Genomic DNA, 21,025 nt, shown 5'->3' with positions numbered 1-21,025 from the left:
ATGTATTAACCAGTGATATAGTGATTAAAACTGATTCGAGATCAATGGATACACTTAGTGAATAGTCCCACTCACTTTTCAGAAGAATTGTAGATTGTAACTGGATATGAGGAGAATAGGAAAAAGATCTACAGCTCTTACTCTATGAATTAGCCACCTAGTGGTGGTGGTCAGATTAATAATGCCACAAAAAAACAACAACAAAAAAAAAAACACACACACAGGTTTTGTATGTATAGTAGCAGGTTTTTGGATATGGCGTGCTGAGGATAACAAGACACTAGACATTACAATTCACATCACGGCAGCTACTGGAATTTCAGTAACGTCAGTGTAACTACTGGGATTTTGGCTTGTTCAGTATGGTTCATGGTTATTCTTTGTTTCAGAGATAAAGACATTCATGGTGAACACGCATACATGCACTCACTTTAAAACATATATACAACAAATATATTATCTTTGTTGTGAACGGTACAAACAATCCCAATCAATTACTATACAGTTCATTTATTTTCAAAAAGGGATGAGGGGATGAAACGAGACACTTCTAGCCAAGCTTAGACATATTTCTTGGTAGGAGGAGTCCTGCACAGTTTTGTAGCTCATTTATTGGTCATTGTTGAAGCAGGGAGATGAGTGGCTGCAGGATGGACTTCTGTATACTGCTTCTTTCTTTTTTCTGTTTTCTCTCCCACCCATCTCTGTTCTCAAGTTGCTTCTTTCTCAAAAACAAAGAAGGAACAGGAACCACATTTACTTCATAATCATAGGCAGCATAGGTTTAGCATTAACTTAGAATTATAAGGTTCTACCAGGCATTTTGGGTGAAACAGAGTTCAATCTGTATAAAAACAGGCTGAAAAAAAAAACTCCAAAACCAAATACCTCATAAAACCAACCAACTTATAGATTTTCTTAAGAGTTCTACTACAGCCAACTGATTAGAACCCTTGATATCAACTGGATATGAACAGGTGACAGATGCAGTTGCTTAGTTTACAAAGTCCATTATCTACTCTAGACACTGGAGCTTCATTTGGCTGCATCGATCACTTTACTTATGACTTCGTCAAAGTCAAATAAATTTATATAGCACATTTAAAACACGAGTGTTGACCAATGTGTTGCACATCATGCGTAATACGAAATGCATTAAAATAGAACATGATATAATTTAAATAAATATAGAAACAAATAATTACTATAAGGAAACAAAACAGATAAATCCAAGACCAAAGAATAAGCAGGGAAGAAGCCTGACACAAGAAACACGTTTACAGGGACGATTTAAATGAATTTATTGTAGGGGAAGATCTGATCGAGAGGGGCAAGCTATTCCAAAGCCTTGGTGTCATTACAGAAAAGGCCCTATCGCTTCTATCTATCTATCTATCTATCTATCTATCTATCTAACCAGTTAGCTATAGCCCTCCTCATCAGGTAAGCATTATGCAAAAAGGGAGAACTAGCTAGTGAAAATCTTACTGTGGTGTAAATATAATGACTCATCCACTGATTTTCTACAGTAAAACAACAGATTGAGCACATGAGATATGTACTAAACACTTCAGTACTCATCTTAACCTCCTATTACGTTATGGGTCAATTTGAACCATTTCCACATTTGAGATGTCTGAAATACTGGTTAATCTCTCCTTCTCTTTGAATTTTTTTTAAATTTTCCTTATTTAGCGTCATGAACGTATATGCAAATATTTATTCTTATCTCTGCTATATGATCTTATGTCAATATATGTGTGGCTTTGTTTAAATTAAAAAAAAACAAAAAACAAAACAGTTAAAAAACAGTTGGTATTATACACCAATGGGATTATATGTTTGATACCTGGTCAGACATATACTTTCTGAATATCTCTGGATTTTAATAACACATACAGTCATACATATAGTTGCAATCAAAATTATTCAACCCCCATTACAAATCAGGTTTATTGTCAAAATTTACAGACTTTCAGCTGTTTGCAGTGAACAAATCAAACAAAAGCAATTCAAATAACTAAATACAACCAATGCTTCAAGTGGTTTCCCCAAATTCAACTGAAAATGCAACTTATAATGATTTCTCTAGTTTTAAAATTATTCAACCCCTCCATGGCAAGCATCTTTAGTACTTAGTAGAGCACCCATTTGCTGTTATGACCTGCTGCAAATGACATGCATTCATAATAAAGAAAATGTGAATGACATGTATGACATATTGAACTATAAATATGGATTGATGTGGATTACTTAAAATGAAACCTACTATTTTCACTAATGTCTAATGGATCTACCGGACCATTCCTAAAAGAGGTCCATGTAACGAAAGTTTGAGAGTTCAAATCCTGATACTGCCAAGCTGCCACTGTTGGTCCCATGAGTAAAGCCCTTAACTTGCAAATTTGTATAAAAGCATCTGTAAAATGAGTAAATGTAAACATAAATGTAGGTCACAGGTGAAGAGAAAGGAGGAGTGAATGAGAGATGCCAGTGGTGGAGCATCACCAGGTTCCAACATGTGATTGAACCCCCAACCCTGGAGGTGCGAGGCAAACATGCTAACCACTAAGCCCCCCTAAGTTACTAATACCAATAATATAATCTAAAGTATTATACAGATTATTCGTTTTCAATAATTTTCTAATATCTGACCATATGTTAAAGTATGGCATTCATTTACTGTCTGTATTACCATCTGGTGAAAGTCGGACACCAAGCACTTGCTTATTTCATTTTATTTCAGCTATTATTGCTGAGAAATTATCTGCTTAAAAATCAGAATGGTCTGGGGCATTTCCCCTCATAACATTTTTATCTTTCTCCTCCTAAAATAATCAGAGTACTCATGTTCCATTATATCTTTTCTCTCTATTTTTCCAACTATAATTTCATGTGCCTTGGTTTTCACCTATGTGTATGTGTCCACTATGTGTTGGAAAAATAAATGAGATCCATATGAACTGGTGCACCTGGTCAAACCATTATAAAGTAAATCAAACATCAGAAATGCTTTCATGCCAATGGCAGCAGTGACTGTTACTCAGATTCCTCTTTGTCACTGCCTCACTTTATCTCTTTCTTTCTCTCTTTTCAGAAAAGACTCATCTAACTGACTGCCACATCAACATTGGGAGCTTGCCAGAATATGAGGGAAGAAAGCTTGAGAGGGGGAAAAAAAAATATCCAGAAAGGGTGGAGTAAATGGGATGTCCCAGGGTCGAACTCAAGAATAGGGGAGTGGAAAGAGGCAGACACATGCCTCGCAGCTGATTTCTATTGAGAGAGAGAGAGAGAGAGAGAGAGAGAGAGAGAGAGAGAGAGAGAGAGAGAGAGAGAGAGAGAGAGAGAGAGAGAGAGAGAGAGAGAGAGAGAGAGAGAGAGAGAGAGAGAGAGAGAGAGAGAGAGAGAGAGAGAGAAGAAAGGATCAAAATGTCTTCCATTTTGTCTCTCCATAATTTTGGCTTTCCCAAGTTTTATAATGAACTGTGTTGAGCACTTGGTAAACAGTGTGTAAACACTGAGCATTGCTCATATTCAGTATCCTTTGTCACGTTTTTCTTTCTGACTGAATGAGAGACTCATTTGTGTCATCACGTTAAAAGAGAGATCGAGATGATGAGTCATTTCTGTTGCCCTTAATCAAAAACATGCATTGTCTGTATTAAAGTTAAGTACGGTTACGAGTTAATCATTTACAATCAAGAACCCACTTTTATATGAAATTCCAAGTGAAACATATTGATAAGAAAAAAAGAAACACTTAAATGTAATTATAGCCCACCATTCTCAGCTTTGGCATTACATTTATCGGTTTAAATACAATATAAACAGCAAATTCATGTCAAATACAGTTCACTGACACGTTGCAGTCGACCAAAGGAATGCAAACACACATGCTGTAGTTATTTTGCAAGTCAAGAGAACTGTATATAAACTTTTTTTTTTAAATTCCAAAATAAAATACTTATACATGAATATAACATCTAGGACAGACTAGAGAGCGTTTTGAGAAACATTTTAGTGAGGGCAGCACAGTCTAGCAGGAGGGAGGAGCTGTTTATATCTCGGAAAGCATAGGGTCTCCCTCCATTACACACATTTCATGTCATGCTTAAATGCTGTCCAAACACTGACCAGTTGTGACGTGCTAACAGCCATTTTGTGAGCCCTTGCAAGTGATACCATTCTTCCTCACAAACAGGAGAGGGGGATAGAGCTTAGCACCACATAGATTTAACTCCCTGGATAAGAGAAATAAAAAGAGGGTGAGGTATAGAGAGAGAGAGAGAGAGAGAGAGAGAGAGAGAGAGAGAGAGAGAGAGAGAGCTGGACATGGATTGGGTCTTCTAAATGATGTTAGCAGATGTGAGAGAAACTGACAGTGATGTGTTTGGAAAGAGTAAGAAATTCAGTCTGTGTGCACGCACCGTAAGAGAGACATTCAAAGAGAAATATAAAGCTTTAGCAATCAATATTAAGTTTGTTGTCTCACATTTACTGTACATTTACCTACACTCTGATACATATAGGCCTGCTGTATACTGTACTAATGGTTAGCACTTTTGCCTCAGCCCTCCGGGGTTGGGGGTTCGAGTCCCATCTTTACTGTGCGTGTGTGGAGTTTACATGTTCTCCTTGTGCTTCCAGGGTTTCCTCAGGGTACTCCAGTTTCCTCCTCCACTCCAAAGACATGCATAGTAGTGTATAACTAAGGTCTTATTTAACCTACTTTTATATAACTAAAACAGTAATGTTAATATTACTGGTCTACAGTGGCTAGCCAACACATAGCTCCTAAAGTGCTTATTGTTCAAGATTTTTGCATTGTGAGACAACAAACTTTGCAGTAGTATAATTTTCCTTTGAAATTATTTAATTAGCCATGTGTCTGTAATTATATCTATACATGTTTTTGACCACCTGAATGATTAGACTTACCAGTTTCCCACCCTTCTTTGACCTCTTACTAGGGACTCCAGTCAAACAGCAGGACCCAGCCCATTCTCCACAAACTTGGCACACAACATGCTACTTAAATATCTCCGTCTCTTTCTCTCTAACCTCAGTGTGTGAAGTTTTCCTCCTTGCCTGTCCCTACCTGTCTGCAGCATAGCTCGAGTTCTTCATTCAGCAGCCTGTTCTCCTTTCGGGAAGAGCTTTTACATCAAATTACTGCAGACTTTTCAAATACAATACCTGGTCAGATACAAGTGTACATTCTGCTTTATCATCTGCACAGTCAAAACAAAGAACATTTGTTTAACATACCAAATACATATGAAAGTCTATAAACCAGTACAGCATGGATATTTTTCCAAATTTGATAAATGCACAGACTGTGCATCTTCAGGATGAGATTTTGAGCTTTGCTAAATGTAAAACACCAGTGAAAAGATGAAAAAAAAAGAGAAGGGATTATAACAAAGATGAATAATGAAAAACATGGAATAGATACTGGATTTACTTTAAGACCAATAAAACACATGTATCAAATAATAGAAAACTGTAATAAAAGTAAACTGAATAATTGAAGCAATAGTATATAAAACACACACAATTAGTTTCTATTTGGTGTTTAAGGGTCCAAAAATCTCAGGTGTGCAGGAATAGAATTTCAGAGCTTGGTGCACTGCCCCAGGTCCCTTAATTTTTTACCCGAATTTCTGGGAATATTGCTGTGATCAGAGTCACCTGGCAGGTCCATATCTACTCAAGTCAGTTCAGTTAATTATATAGTGCAATGTTTCAGAAATCCATATTTAGATCTAGCAACCCAGAAGCAACATTAGCCAGGAAACCTGCCTTAAATGACATGACAAAGAACCAGACTCAAAACGGAACCCATCCTCTTCTGGGTGACACTGGATAGTAGGTAGATTTTAATTATTATAGTATAAAGTCATATTGAGGGAGGCACGGTGGTATAATGGTTAGTATATTTGCCTCGCACCTCTGGGGGTTGGTGGTTCGAATCCTGCCTCCACTCTGTGTGCACGGAGTTTGCATGTTCTCCCCGTGCTTCAGGGGTTTCCTCCCCCAGTCCAAAGACACACGTTGTAGGCTGACTGGCATCTCTAAATCTTCCGTAACGTGTGTGCACAATTGTGCCCTATGATGGGTTGTGTGCCCCGAGTTATGCCCCTGGGATAGGAGAAGCAGTATGGAAAATGGATGGATTGACTGTCATATTGAGAAAAGACAAACCATGCTAAATGTACTGAAAATATACATGCATGATGATATTGTTAATAAAAGTCCTAGGGTAAGCAAAGACAGTATTTGTAATCTAGAATTCTTGCTAAGATAGAGGGCAGCAAGGTGATGAAAACTGAAAAACTTTAAAACAAATTTTAAAAGCTATGAGCAACTTCCGAGGTGTGATCAGAGATTCTGGCAGCAGCATTAACAGAAAAAAGATCTTTACCTTTATTTGAAGACAAAGACAACATGTAGGGACATGAACGGACATAACATTTAATTCACTTTGTCCACTAAAAAAAAGGTTCTCATCAAGAAGGAAACTCCAGTAATAGCCAGGCTCTTTCCACTTTCTACACGTATTTCAGCTACTACATAGTAGGTAACTATGCAGATTCAGATGCAGCCCATGGCTTCAAGCAGTCGTCCATTTGCACGTATAGCATGACAATTAACTGCACTCGAAGCTTTCATAAAATTAAAAATAATACACCAAAAACCGTATACGGTACCATAATGAAGACAAACCACATGAAATTCTGGAGGGAACGTCGGACCACGTGGCGTGGGGACGTAATGTGTGCTTTTAATCGTTAATAGGGAACATGAAAGGAATAATCTAAAAGCAATTAATGTAAACACCTTATTCTGAATAAGACAATATTCTGATAAGATCAATAATTAGATTATTGCTGTCCAAGTAAACGAAGTCACAGTGCTCAGACCATGTCAGGCTAGTGTGGACAAGAACAATAACGTGGACAACATCATTTGATTAATTGTATGCACTTTGCTGAAAAATCATACTGTGCTTCTCTACACTGGGTACACTGACCATTTTATTGATTTTGCATCAACAAGCTGCATGCCAGTAGACATGCAGTGCATCAGACTGACATTATTATGTTGATTTCTTGTCTAAAGAAAGAGGTGAAGTCAATTGAGGTTAAAGAAAAGCACCACGTTGGAATCTTCTGGTCTTCCCAGACGGCAGACAAATCCACATTCCAAATGGTCCTCGGAAAGAGCTGAGCTTCCTTGGCTTCCATTCTCTCTTCTCCAGCCTTCTCCCTCAATACCTCCTCCTTTCTCTTCCTCCTCATTCTACCACTATCACCATCCCCTCTACTTTCTCCCACTCCTCTGAAATTCGATCAGACAGGTCAAGAGTGTTGCCCATCAACCAAAATAAAATGGACTCTTCACCAGCTGTGGTTGATTATTTTACTCATAATATATGCTGGAGATTTACATTCTATAGATCTAAAATAATTAAACAAAGAATTGCAATTGCAGAAGTACAATGTCTCCATCGTGTAAAAGAGGGGGTGTGGGGGGGTGGAAGTGAAGGTATGCTGCCATCTTCCGGACTTCTTGTGCATCCCTGAGGGGATTTGCATAACGCTATGAAAACTGCATGCTCAGGGTTGCAAGAAAAGAATTTGTGCACATGAATGCACTTTGCCCCATCACCATAAAAATACAGTAACAGATTTTATACTGTATCTATTCATCTCTCCCAGTCAGTTGACTTTCAGCCTGCTCTGTGCCAGGATTGTGCGTATATCCAGGCTTTCATGGAGGGGGGAGGGGCACTGGGTTCAACCAGAGGCAAGGAATAGGAGTGGACATACCACATAGCAGAACAGACTGATCTGAGATCAGCTGGAAATGTCTGTAACAGTAGCTGAATGTGGAGGCCTGAGGGAAGAGCTGATCTGAGGACAGAGTCAGATTGTTCTGTGAATGACTGAAGATGTGACAGGGGTAGGGTGATAAAGAGAAAAAACATACACAGACACGTGTGTGTGTTACAGTATCAATAAGGTCTGTATTTAAGGGAGAATTTAAAATAAGTCCAAAAGAAGAGAAATAAGAAGGCTCAGGATGGACATAGAAAAAGTGAATGAGAGTTGAAGAGAAAGCCACAAGGAGCTGGCCCCCACTCAACCTATCTCAGCTGTGTCATACACTGCACTCTCAGATAAACATGTGAAGAGGTGGGGCATATTGTGTGCTCTTTTAAAAGCAAGGAAGAAAGAAAAAGAAAGAAAGAAAGAAAGAAAGAAAGAAAGAAAAGCAGCATTCACTGTTCAAAACGTCTGCTAAAGATTTACCTCTAGAGGAGAAAAAAAAAAGATTAGTAGAAAGGTAGAAGATATTAGAATATTGTGAAGAGTATAAGAAGATTGTTACCGTTCCACAGCAATTTAAATCCTTCCACCATAAGGAATTTAACCAAATAAGACAGAAGCTGGGAGCTAAACAGAACTCTGGTTAGTTTTACAGACCTGACACTGAAGACTGCTTTTAAATTCCACACAAAAAGGATTCCTCAAGGGCTTGTTTAATTAAATTGTATACTTTATTATGAGGACCTTCAAATCACAATTATTAATGCAGCTAATTAATGCTTGATGTTCATCCCAATCAAACTATAAACATTAATCTCAGTAACTTCAGTGGCTTTTTGTTTAAAAAAAAAAAAAGAAAGAAAGAAAAAGAAAAAAAGGAAAAGGTTCCTCTTGGGGACCAGAAAAAGTCTCCAAGACAAGGTCAAAACTGTCAGCTATGTCCATCCTTGTGGGGACATTTATTCCAAACCAAGATAAAAAGCAAACAGACGGAACTATAATTAGTAAACATTGAAATAAACATGGAAGAAACATTCCACTCAAATATTTTACAATCAGTTGAGAATTATAATTATCCCAATCCCATAACTAACACATTTAAAATCGGTATAGGTTTTGGTAAAACATTTTTGAAATCCTGGTGGACTGCTGTTCAGTTCCCATGTGATATATTTGGCTTGCCTGCAGAAGAGATATTTTGCAATTCTGGCCCCCTAAAGAGTGATCATCGGCGTCCTGCTGGTCAGACATGTCCAGGATGGCCCACAGGACAAGGCGAGAAAGCTGCCGACTCAGAGGCTTCTCCAGCATAAACACATCTATTCTCTAGAGGAAACAGATCTAGCACAGCCATCTCTCCTTCAGGAATGAGACACTGGATTGGGAGAAGTGAAGGGTTTTCTTCCATTTCTCATATTTCAACATGTAAAGTTATAATCTACTTCATTATTCATATTTATTAGGAGCAGCATAATGTTATAATGGTATTTAATTATTTTTTTAAGAAATGTTTTTGTAGTAGCACAAGTTAATTATGTTAACAGTGTTGAATGGTTCAGCTACAATGCACTGAATTCTCTGTTATTTTTTTATTATTATTATTGTTTGTTTGCCATGAAGCAGAAAATTTCCTAATGACATTCCTGCTTCTATTTGTAGCATGATACATAGACATTCATTAACAGGGTTGCAAATAAAATGTGGGACACATGACTTCACTGGCAGTTGTTTATATCTTTTATAGTTCAATGGCAGTAAAGTAGCCCATACCAAAGCCCCCAGTTGAGGAGGAGTGATGGGTCCAATTTGTGGGTCTCTGTTAGTCAGAGAATTGCTCACAGCTGATAATGGTATTTGCCTGCTCACACATTCTCTCACACACACACAGAGCTCCAAAAACCCCCAGTCAACAGTGTTGTACATAAATTCCGACAACATTTAAAAAGGTCAGTGGTTTGTGGATTTGTGTGGCGATGTCCATTTCTTTGCTCCGCCTTTTCAGGTAAAAGGCAGTCCCTCGTCTCATTTATCAACGAACCAACATTAATTTAGAGTCATTCTTTAAGTGTTTTCAGGGAAAAGGCTCCAAAATGTTTTCATTTTTAGTGCCAAAACCTAAGAGACATTTTTATAAGCATAGAAACTTTGCAAATACAAGTGATTGTCAGATAGACATGCTGCATCCCAATTCACAGTAATTCAAGTAAAAGTATGTACTCTTTTGTGAAGAAAAATTTGGTTGAAATCTGCGAAGCAAGCCGTCACAAAACTCCTCCTCCCTCATGCAAGGAATTGTGAGCAGTATTAGCTGAGAAAGTGTCCACAGATCCACACTTCAGAAATCTATCAGAAATTGTAAGCTATCTGGGTACCTTTGGGATCCTCATTTCAACATTATACATCAAGATTTGGGACACACTAATTCTAGTTCTCAGGTACTATTTCAGACTGATAGTAGCGAACTGTGATGCAGCAGCAGAGTTCTTAGCAAATACAAAAACACAACTGGAATACAATAGCAATTGCTTCTTGTGAAACTTAGTTGTATGTATAAAACAGTTTCTGTTTAATTGGTAGGTTTTGGCTTTAAATTAGCTCCATACAATCCCACAGTTCTGTTCAACGGAAATAAAAAAGAGGATTGGATTTGGAGGAATTGGGAAGGACAGCGCAGCAGTACAGACACGAGTGTACACACACAGATTTCACTAGTAACTTTTGTACTAGTACAGCATGCATTCATGTCAAATGTATTGCAGGTATCCTTGTAAAACTGTGCAAAAATGTAAAAATGATTTTTTTTGAAAAAAATCATTGCCTTTGCTGAATCTATGCTAAGGCTCCAACACACTCTCCCTGCTGCAAAACCACACATATTGGAAGCAGCTGGAGTTACTTGGCTGCTGTACAGCTGGAAGTCTCGCCAGAGGGTCAAACTAGCCAGCTAGCATACCCATGGGAGAGACACATCTGGGGAAGAGAGAGAGAGGAAACAAATCCCAGACATATCCCAACTTCAGTATTTCTACCTCTCTCTTTCTTTCTGTGTGTGTTAAGAAAGAGTCTCTCACACACACACACACACACACACACACACACACACACACACACACAGAGAGAGAGAGAGAGAGAGAGAGCCTCTGTTGATGCAAAGCAGGAGATTTACAAAACATATCCTCACACTGTGGGAGCTGGGATTTTTGTACATGTGATCTTTTCTCCACCATCTTGTGAATCACTTAATTCTGAAGATGTTTATCTTTAGCAAGCCTTCAGTTTGTATCAGACCCAGAACAGACCTCAAGTGTTAGCTGAATAATAACCATAATATCTCAAGTTGAAACTTTGTATCTACTTTCACATTCTAGAGAGTTAAAACTTGATGGCTCAGGAACTTAAAATCACAGAATTGTCAGATTAAACCTTAAATCCATCGTCTTGATTTTGTGCATCCATGTTTGGATCCTGGCTTTAGGAGATACACTTAGGAGTTTTTTTTTTCCTGCTCCAACACTGCCTGCCCACCCACTGTTGCTCTCGCAGCCCATCCCATATTTCTCTCTCAGGCCCTCATCGCATTTCTTTCGCTCCCTCCGTCAGACTTACTGCCTGAGATGCAGTGTTACGATGTAGAGAGCATTAATTAAAATAAACCTCAGAGGACTATACATAGCCCAAGAGCCCAGCAGACACAGGCTAATTACGTATTGTGGTAAGCTGTACAGTACATGCGTGGCACACAACGTTCAGGCCAGCTCTCACTCGTACTGTGCTGTGAGCTGCATACTCCTGCCCACGCTCTCCAAACACTGAGCATGCTCAGCAGAAGCACCTTAGGGCAAGATTTCTGGGAAGACTTTGTGGTATAGAATACAGCACACACACACACACACACACACACACACACACACACACAGTAGCTGTAACACAAATCCTGACCTCATTTTATAGAAGATTGACCTCAGTTAAACAGTATGTCCATTTCAAGTTACAATAAATTCCCATAGACACTCCAAGTTTAGTGCAGTCTTCCTTGGAAAAAAAAAATTCTAACTATAATATAGTTTGAAGAACTAAATTTTTTACTTATTGCACAAAAACAAACAAACAAACAAACAAACAAACAAACAAACAAAAACAAACATTTATCTTCAGTAAACTCTGGTCAGGTCCACGAACAGTCAGGAGCCTATGGGCATGAGGCAGAAATACACTCTGTACGAGATACCAGTCCATCATACACACACACCCCTAAGGACAATTTAGGAGAGTTGTGAGAAGCTGATGAATCTGAACCTGCTGTAAGCTCGTGCCACCACGACTGTTTATGTTTACTATGATTATTATGTGAAGTTAATTAATAAAGAAAGATTTGATTAGAGTTACCCTTAAGTCTACTAGTTTTTCACCTCACTATATTGTATTGTTAAGCAACTATAGTATACCAAGTATTAGGCATTGTACTTCGAGCCTCACAGCTCCAGGGTCCCTGGGTTTCCTCTGGGTTCTCAGGGTACGTCTCAATCAGCTCCCTAGTACAGTAGTCAGGACACTGATCAAGGAGTCAGCCATTTTAAGGGTTGTCTCAATCACAAAATTCTTCCAGTGCACTGGAATTCTTGCTCCCTAAAGAAAAAATTATATACATCTCCTACAATGCGCCGCAAAAACCAGGGAGCATCTATGTTCACTCTGTCCCCTTACTAGAAATGTTCCCTCTAAGCTTGACAAAAATGGCTGACGAACTCTTAGCCAACTTCATCTACAAATGTAAGTAGCTTGTTATTGTTGTAGCACTCAAATGATTAACTTACATTAGTGATTAACTTTATTTGATTTGAATTGAACTTTACTTGATGTTCTGTATGCGGTTTGAGTCTAAGGACTTAAGAATTTAATGATTTTTTTATCCACTAGCTAGTGTACGATCCTTCTTGACGCACCATGACAAAAATGTGTGTGATTAAGCTAACAAATTTATGACAAAACTTAAATGTGTCTATGTTTTTAATTTTTGGTGATATTTTACAACACGAGTACAGAATTTTCAACAGAAATTGAGTCATCAGTGGCCAATGTATAGTAAGCCAGAGTTCTTACCAGTGCCCAAACTCCTGTACATGATATAGGCCTACTGATTCACCGCCTAGGGAGGTGATTGAGACACACCCTCTGTTTTCATCCCAAAAAGCATGCATGTAATTGCTCCTACATGTGAATGTGTATGTTAATGATGGCCTGTGATGGACTGCCATGTACTCCCACCTCATATCCAGAGCTAAAAGGGAAGGCTCCATGTCCACCATGAACATGATAAAGCACTTAGTGAAGAGGAATGAATGAACGAGCAGAACTATTATGACTTTGCAACTAGGAATGCAGAATCAAGGCTGCAAAACTTCAGACTAAGAGCCAAACACACTCAAGCATTCTCTTAGCTAATTACCTAATTTGAGCCACTTTATGTGTGTCCAAATAAGACACTATACACTTATACACCATGTACACAACCATGTAATGTATGAATTTTATAAGGTTACTTTTTCATTCAACAATAGTGTTGATTAAGTGTATCATCAGGGTATTTAAAGTAATACTTTTTGTATTTGGAATTTTCAGTGTGAACACAATTCTCACACTATTTATACTACAAAATGCCATAGAATAGTGTACAAGTATGTGAATTGGGATGCACCTTTTTTCTTTCCACTAAATTAGTAAAAAATAAATAAATAAATAAATAGATGATTAAGCAATTAATTAATTAAGAATAATAAAAAAAAAGTTAAAATCACAATAACATTTTAGGGAGTCCATAAACATTAAGATTTGAAATTTAAGGTTGTTGGTTACAAGATTTACAGTTTAGAAAAATGCTACTTACAACATTTTGCCCATTGCATGTAGAACAGTCGTAGCTCAGTGGTTAAGGCATTGGGTTACTAATCTGACAGTTGTGAGGTCAAATTCCTGCACCATTAACGTTGTTGTGCCCTTGAGCAAGGTCATTTACCTCATCTGCCAAGTTGTAAGTCACTTTGCGTAAAAGCACTAGCCAAATGAAGATAGTTTAGTGTATTAATTTGAGTGTTGCAATACACATTTTGGGACACATTTATGTATACCAAACAGCACACTATAAATTCATTAATGTGTTTACATTGTAATTTCACCATCAAATGTACTGACATACAACTTAATAAAGTAGTATTCAATATAAGAATACAGTCTTTATTGAGCATATCTATTTGACTTTTACTGAGTAATACATGAAAAATCAACCACTCACCTTTAAAAAGAGGTTGTGTTTTAGCTAGGTCACTCTTTTGGCAGAGTTCTTGGTCTGAGCTCACAGCAGTCTGTTTGTGCATTACGACCTTGATCACAGATCCATGGTGTCAATTGAGCAAGCTATCCAATCAGTGCTAACCAATTAAGAAAAACACAACTTGTGGAGAAAACGCTTGCTCTGATTTGTGTGTGAGTTTAGTATAGTTCTGGGGCCAGTGATAGCAGACTAGCCATTTACTGTAAGATTAGCTAGCTAACTAAAAGACAATGTAGAGCAAAGGTCTTCAAACTTATCCACAAAAGGTACTTTCATTCTAGCCAAACAGAAGCCACACCTGATTCCACTTTAAATTTGTTAATCTTGGTCTCCAATCAAGTGTGCCTCCTATTTGATTGGAATAAAAGCCTGCAGCCACACCAGCTGTTTGTGGAAGTTTGAAGGCTGTTAGTGTATTGAAAAATAAATAAATAAATAAATAAATAAATAAATAAATAAATAAAAATAAAAACAAAAACAAAAACCAAAACCAAAACCGCATAGCTAGTTTCTGAGATTCTGGTCCATGTTGACGTGACTGCATCACATAAATCCTGCGGATTTTTCAGATGCACATTCATGCTACAACTCTCCCGTTCTACCACATCCCAAACGTGTTCTATTGGATACAGATCCGTCACTGGGAAGGTCACCGAAGAACATTGAACTCATTATCATGTTCGAGAAACCAGTTTGAGATGACTTTTGTGATATGGTGCATTATCATGCTGGAAGTAGCCAATAAAATATGGGTAAATTGGGGCCATGAAGGGATGCACATTGTCAGCAACAATACTTAAAGAGGCTGTGGCATTCAAGTGATGGTTGATTAGTATTAATGGGCCTAAAATTTGCAAAGAAAATATTCCCCACACCATTACACCACCTCCACCAGCCTGGACTGTTGAAATGACCTGGTCTTTTTCCAGTCTTCAATGATCCAGTTCTGGTGAGCCTGTGCCCATGATAGCCTCAGATTCCTGTTCTTGGCTAACAGGATTGGAACCCAGATGTGGTCTTCTTCTGTTGTAGCCCATCCACATCAAGTTTTGAGGGTTTGTGTATGCTGAGATGCTTTTCTGCTCACCCTGGTTGTAAAGAGTGCTTATTTGAGTTACCATAGACTTCGTGTGAGCTCAAACAAGTCGTTCTCCTCTGAGCTCTCTCATCAGCAAGGTGTTTCAGCCTGCAGACCCTCTGCACACAGGATGTTTTTTGTGTTTTGCACCATTCTGTGTAAACTCTACAGACTGTTGTGTGTGAAAATTCCAGGAGATCAGCAGTTTCTGAAATACCCAAAGCAGCCCATCTGGTACCAGCAACAATGTCACAGAGATCACACTTTGATTTTCTTTCTTCGATCTGATGTTTGATGTGAACATTAAGTGAAGCTCTTGACCTGTATCTACATGATTTCATGCTTCGTGCTTTTGCCACATGATTGACTGATTGGATAACTGCATAAATGGGCAGGTGTACAGGTGTTCCTATTAAAGTGGACAGTGAGTGTATGTTTCTTTAGGAAATGCTCGCTTAGAGGCTCAGTGACAGTGGTGATTCTCAGCCTTGTTAAGCATTTACAATTTTACTTACTAAAGAGTCTCCTCTGTGGTGAAAGTGTCTGGCCCCACAGGTAAATAAACTTGCATCCCAAAGACAAACTGAAAGCAGCAAGCCTCAGACATGTTGTTTTCTCTCCAAACAATTTAACTTTGAATGTTTTCTGCTTTACACAACTTCCCTTTTTTATGTAGAATAACAGCACGGTTTCCAATTTCTACAGTTTTTGTCAGTCTTCCAACTGTGTTGTCTGTTCTCCCTTTATTTCCACTTACAACCAGAAAGCAATACAATTATTTATATACTATTTATACTATAACATGCAAATTTGTAAATTGCTTCTGAAGATTTGGATCTAGAATGTGAGCATGCTTCTCTGCTGTTTGTTTTCTGTTGAAATGGTTTGTCCGTTTTTTGTGTTTTTTTTTTTTGTTTTTTTTTGTGGATTCCACAGCGAGGTGGTGTACATACACACCATGAGCAAAGTAGAGCAGACCGATTGTGATGAGTCATAGGATTCCTCTCATTACTCTTACTTGATACTGGCCTATTCACGTATTTTTAAAGTATCTAGACTCTTCAAATTCTCCAAACAATGATTGAGCAGAAAACATGGATAAGAGAGAACATTTCATCATTGTTGCAATAACAGAAAAATGGTCCTTCTCTCTATTGTCTCATGCACTATTTTTTTCTAATGTATTTTAAATTTACAATGTAGATTTGCAGCTTTAATCCATTTGATAGTTTTAGAACATACCACATTTGCTTTTCTTGGCTGATAGATAGATTGAAATGAATTAAAATTGGCATTTCATTAATATGGAAGAGTAGGAAGTAAAAAGTAAATCACTCAAAATAAATATTCAATCACTCCACAACAATTGTCAAGTGTTTAAAAAAACATTTAATGCCCTGTTAAATGATGTCATATTAAATATTGTTAGTCATCGGTCAATGTACTATTTAGACTGTTCAGTATTTTTAATGAAATATTTAAAACCACATTTACAATTACACTATGGAATCAATATGCTAGGCATATATGCACATAGTGAAGAACACTTGCACAGAATTCCAATAACCTTAAAAAGAAAATTGTTATATTGCTTTATTGCTTCAAAAATTATCCAGGAAATGTTAAGTCCTGCTATCAGTAAAAAGAATGTCAGCAACCCTGAAGCACCCTAATGATCCACATATCTGGCTCATATTTAGTGGATTAGTAACAAAAATAACCCTAAGTAGCATAATAATAATAATAATAATAATAATAATAATAATAATAATAATAATAATAATAATAATAACAAGCTTAATTTAAAAAATGAATCAATAAAAACGATGATTTACTATTGAAATAATTCTAAAATGCCAGAATTGTACTGCTGAAAGATCCATCTACAGCCACATGTCCTAGCAGAGGCAGTCAGCTTTATGTTCTCATTAGAATTCACAATACCATCAATTTTCATAACAATCCCCAATGCATCAATGACACACCACTATATTTCACTTTCAATATGAAAATTTGATTTTTGTTTCATCGAACCACAGCATGTGATTCAAATAGCAGTTATGATGAAGCTTGGTGAAGTTTAGGCACTGCATGTTGTAACTTACTCTGTAAACTACTTCTTTTGTGTAACTCTTTGATATAGCCTGTTGTTGAGATAGTGGATTATGAAACTCCAAGAGCTAAACTGTGGAATTCCTTTGTGGTCTTTCGGTGTCAGTAAACATAAGAGAACATAAGAGAAAAATACTGCTCTTTTAAAAAGTTCTGATTAGTATGGTTTTTGATGAGAGTTAAGTAGAATTTCCAGTTGCTTGAATGGAAGTGGCAGATGGGGGGGGGGGTCCACATTGATTGTAACTTTGTGTAATTTTGTTTGCTGACTGACACAAAGCAACAACAATGCATTATGTTTTTGTCCATGTACTTGTTTATGATGAAAAATGATTCAATCTTCACGTTTCCACACTTGAAAAGGCATCAGAAATGGTCTGTATCGCCAGCTTGTGGTCATTCATGAGTCGTTGCCGCCCTCTAGTGGTGAGAGGTCTCAACCTTTACATTTAATAGCAAGACACATTAACTATTACAGCAAAGAATAATAAATAACAAACATCAGTATACATAATTAGTTCATTAGATGCTCATATTATACCAATTGATCGCTTATATTTTGAAGAACCAATCACAGAACATATAATTTAGCACGCTTGCCTCGCAGCTCTGGGGTTAGTGGTTCGATCCCTCCCTCCGCCCTGTATGCGAGGAGATCGCATGTTCTCCCTGTGCTTCAAAGGCTTCCACAGAGTACTCCAGTTTCATCCCCCAGTCCAAAGACATGCGCTGTAGGCTCATTGGCATCTTTAAATTGTCTGTAGCGTGTGAATGGGTGTGCGAGTGTGTGCAATCGTGTACACTATATGGCTAAAAGGTTTCCCAAACTGCTGCCACAAAGTTGGATGCACACAATAGTTTAGGATGTGTTTGCATGCTGTAGCAGTACAGTTTCTCTTCACTGGAACTAAGAGGCTCAAACATGTTCCAGCATGACAATACGTGCTCTGTGAAGACATGGTTTGTCAAAGTGTGGAAGAACTTGAACGGCCTGCACAGAGCCCTGACCTCAACCTCACTGAATACCTTTGAGATGAACCAGAATGCCGAAGGCACCCTAGACTTCGCATGACATCAATGCCTGACTTCAGTAATGCTCTTGTGGCTGAATGAGTGCAAATCTCCGCAGCCATGAGAAAAATTAATTTTAGGAAGTCTCGCTGAAACATGCAAATTAACATGAGTATAATTTAGCCTGTGTGAAAATTGTGTAATTTTTGTTTTTTATTATTATATTACATTATTAATACACTGTATTATATTTTATTTATCATAAACATCAAAATATTTTAAGATAGGATTACATAAATCCAATATGAATGGACTACATTTGACAGACACCCCTATCCAGAGCTACTTACGTTTATCTCATTTTATATAACTGAGAGTTAAGGGCCTCAATCAAGGGCCCAGCAGTGGTAGTTTGGCAGTGCTGGGATTTGAACTCATGACCATCCAATCAGAAGTCCAATGTCTTAACCACTGAGCTACCACACCACCTGGTCTTTTTCCACTCTTCACCTGTCCAGGATTGATTATCCTGTAGCCTCTGATTCTTGTTTTTGGCTGACCCCATGTGGTCTTCTGCTGTTGTAGCCCATCCACCTCAAGATTCAACGTCATGTTTTCTGAGATGCTTTTCTGCTCACCACGGTTGTAAAGAAGTGTTATTTTAGTTGCTGCTAACTTTAACCAGTCGTGCCATTCTAATCTGATCTTTCTCATCAATGTGGAGTTTCTACCTTTTTTTGTTTTTAACATCATTCAGTTTAAACTGTATAGATTTCCGTTCATTAAAAAGTACAGTTTTGAAAACTAGTATGTAAATGAGCAGGTTTGAGAACCCTACTATATTTTCTTCTGGAGTTAGCAGGCTTAAATCAAAGTGGAATACCAAGCACAATATTTGTTTTTGTGGATTAATGTAAATAATTATTTTAGGCGCACATCAATACTTGCTGTTCTCAAAATATACTGGTTAAAATGTTTCCACATTTCAACAACTGCACGTTCCTGTAGGTTCATTTTGTATAACATCAAGAAAATCAGACCCTATCTCACTGAAGAGGCTACACAGATACTAGTCCAGGCTCTTGTCATATCAAAACTGGACTACTGCAACTCACTACTCTCGGGCCTCCCGGCCAGCTCCATTAAACCCCTTCAGATGATTCAGAATGCAGCAGCACACCTCATCTTCAACCAGCCCAAGAGAACCCATGTCACACCCCTCTTCATCTCCCTCCACTGGCTTCAGATCAAATTCAAGGCCTTGATGCTAACATACAAGACCTTATCTGGAACAGCACCCCCCTACCTTAACTCTCTCCTGAAGGCTTACGTTCTCTCACGCAATCTGCGATCGAGTAACGATCAAAGTTTATTAGTGCCTACTCAGCGTGGCTCAAGGTCCCTTTCCAGAAACTTCACAGTATCTGTTCCTCAGTGGTGGAATGAACTTCCAACCTCAGTCTGGACCACAGAATCTCTCACTATCTTCAAAAAACAGCTAAAGACCCACCTCTTCCGTGAACACTTAACTAACCCCTAAAATGCCAACCCCACATTATTTATTTATTTGTTTTTTTAAACTTATTTAAAAAAAAAAAAAAAAAAAAAACTCTATTCTGCGCACTTTGCTTCTCTAGAACTCAATTATAAGATCTTGTAAGGTATCACTACTTGTATCGTTCTCTGCTTGATATATCGCTTTGCTTGTATTTCCTCATTTGTAAGTCACTTTGGATAAAAGCATCTGCTAAATGAATACATGTAAATGTACTGATTAAAAAGGCCTCAGTAACAGCATGTCTTCTTTGACTGCAGAACATCCATTTCACCAGCGTGTCACCAATATGTGCTTTGAACGAAGTTTCGGCGTGCGCCAGCCGAACTTGTTAAGTGACTCAAAGATTTCAACTTAAAGATTTTCTAGGTTTTCCTTCTCAAAACACATTTCTTTGTTCCATAACTAAAAACAGTATAAACAGTTCCAGTATCAAAAACAGTATATTGATTTGTTTATACATGGAACCCTGTTAAGCATGCAAGCAAATTTCATTTCATATCAAAGAATGCAAATGAAACCTTAAGAGGTTTTTATTGTTTTATTGTACACCCACCCACACACACACACACACACACACACCACTTCATACTAGCACACAAATGTGCTAAGCCTTGCTCCAAAACATTCCCTAAAAATTTTTAAAGTAAAACTATCAAAAATACAGAAAATTATATATGTTAGAAAACCAGCTCTTCAGGGATGTGTGTACTGGTTCCATGATGCTTTAAGGCCTAGATAAAATGTCCAAATCAAATCTGATTTTTTCTGTTTCATGACCAGTTTCACATGTGAAACCTCACACACAATAAGATACAGCACTTTAACCCAATGTTCCTGTGTGAAGGAAACTCAGGAAAATGCTGAGGAAAAAAAAAAGAAAAGGAAACCTTAGGATTGAGGTACACCACAATACAGTAATGTACACCTATTAAGTACATTTCCTCTACCCCAAATTTTAAATTCAGCTGTATTTTACAATAATGCTTTGTAATCTGGGATTTACATTACTGACCATCCTGATAATCAGACTTTTAATGTCGTTGAACAAATTAGTGACTTAAGTGACTGTCAAACTTAAGAAATAGCCATCAATAAGTCTGTCA

The 21,025-nt window shown here is 37.7% G+C and overlaps 1 long non-coding RNA gene across 2 annotated transcripts; it reads right to left on the bottom strand.

The window, feature by feature from the left end:
• Positions 1-210: 210 nt before the first annotated feature.
• On the bottom strand, positions 211-14,459 carry LOC124626125 (uncharacterized). Of its 2 annotated transcripts, XR_008393351.1 has the most exons (3): positions 14,125-14,459; positions 5,954-6,144; positions 211-721 (listed from the first exon to the last, which is right to left on the bottom strand). It is a non-coding gene; the product is annotated as an uncharacterized LOC124626125 (long non-coding RNA). The 2 variants fall into 2 exon arrangements; XR_006980766.2 differs by lacking the exon at positions 211-721 and having other exon boundaries at positions 5,866-6,144.
• Between the last annotated feature and the right edge of the window lie 6,566 nt (positions 14,460-21,025).

This window comes from Ictalurus punctatus, chromosome 2 (assembly GCF_001660625.3).
Source record: "Ictalurus punctatus breed USDA103 chromosome 2, Coco_2.0, whole genome shotgun sequence".
In the NCBI taxonomy this organism is placed as follows: domain Eukaryota; kingdom Metazoa; phylum Chordata; class Actinopteri; order Siluriformes; family Ictaluridae; genus Ictalurus; species Ictalurus punctatus.
The sequence above is the reverse complement of the archived record's forward strand: the minus strand, read 5'-3'. Positions and strand labels throughout refer to the sequence as shown.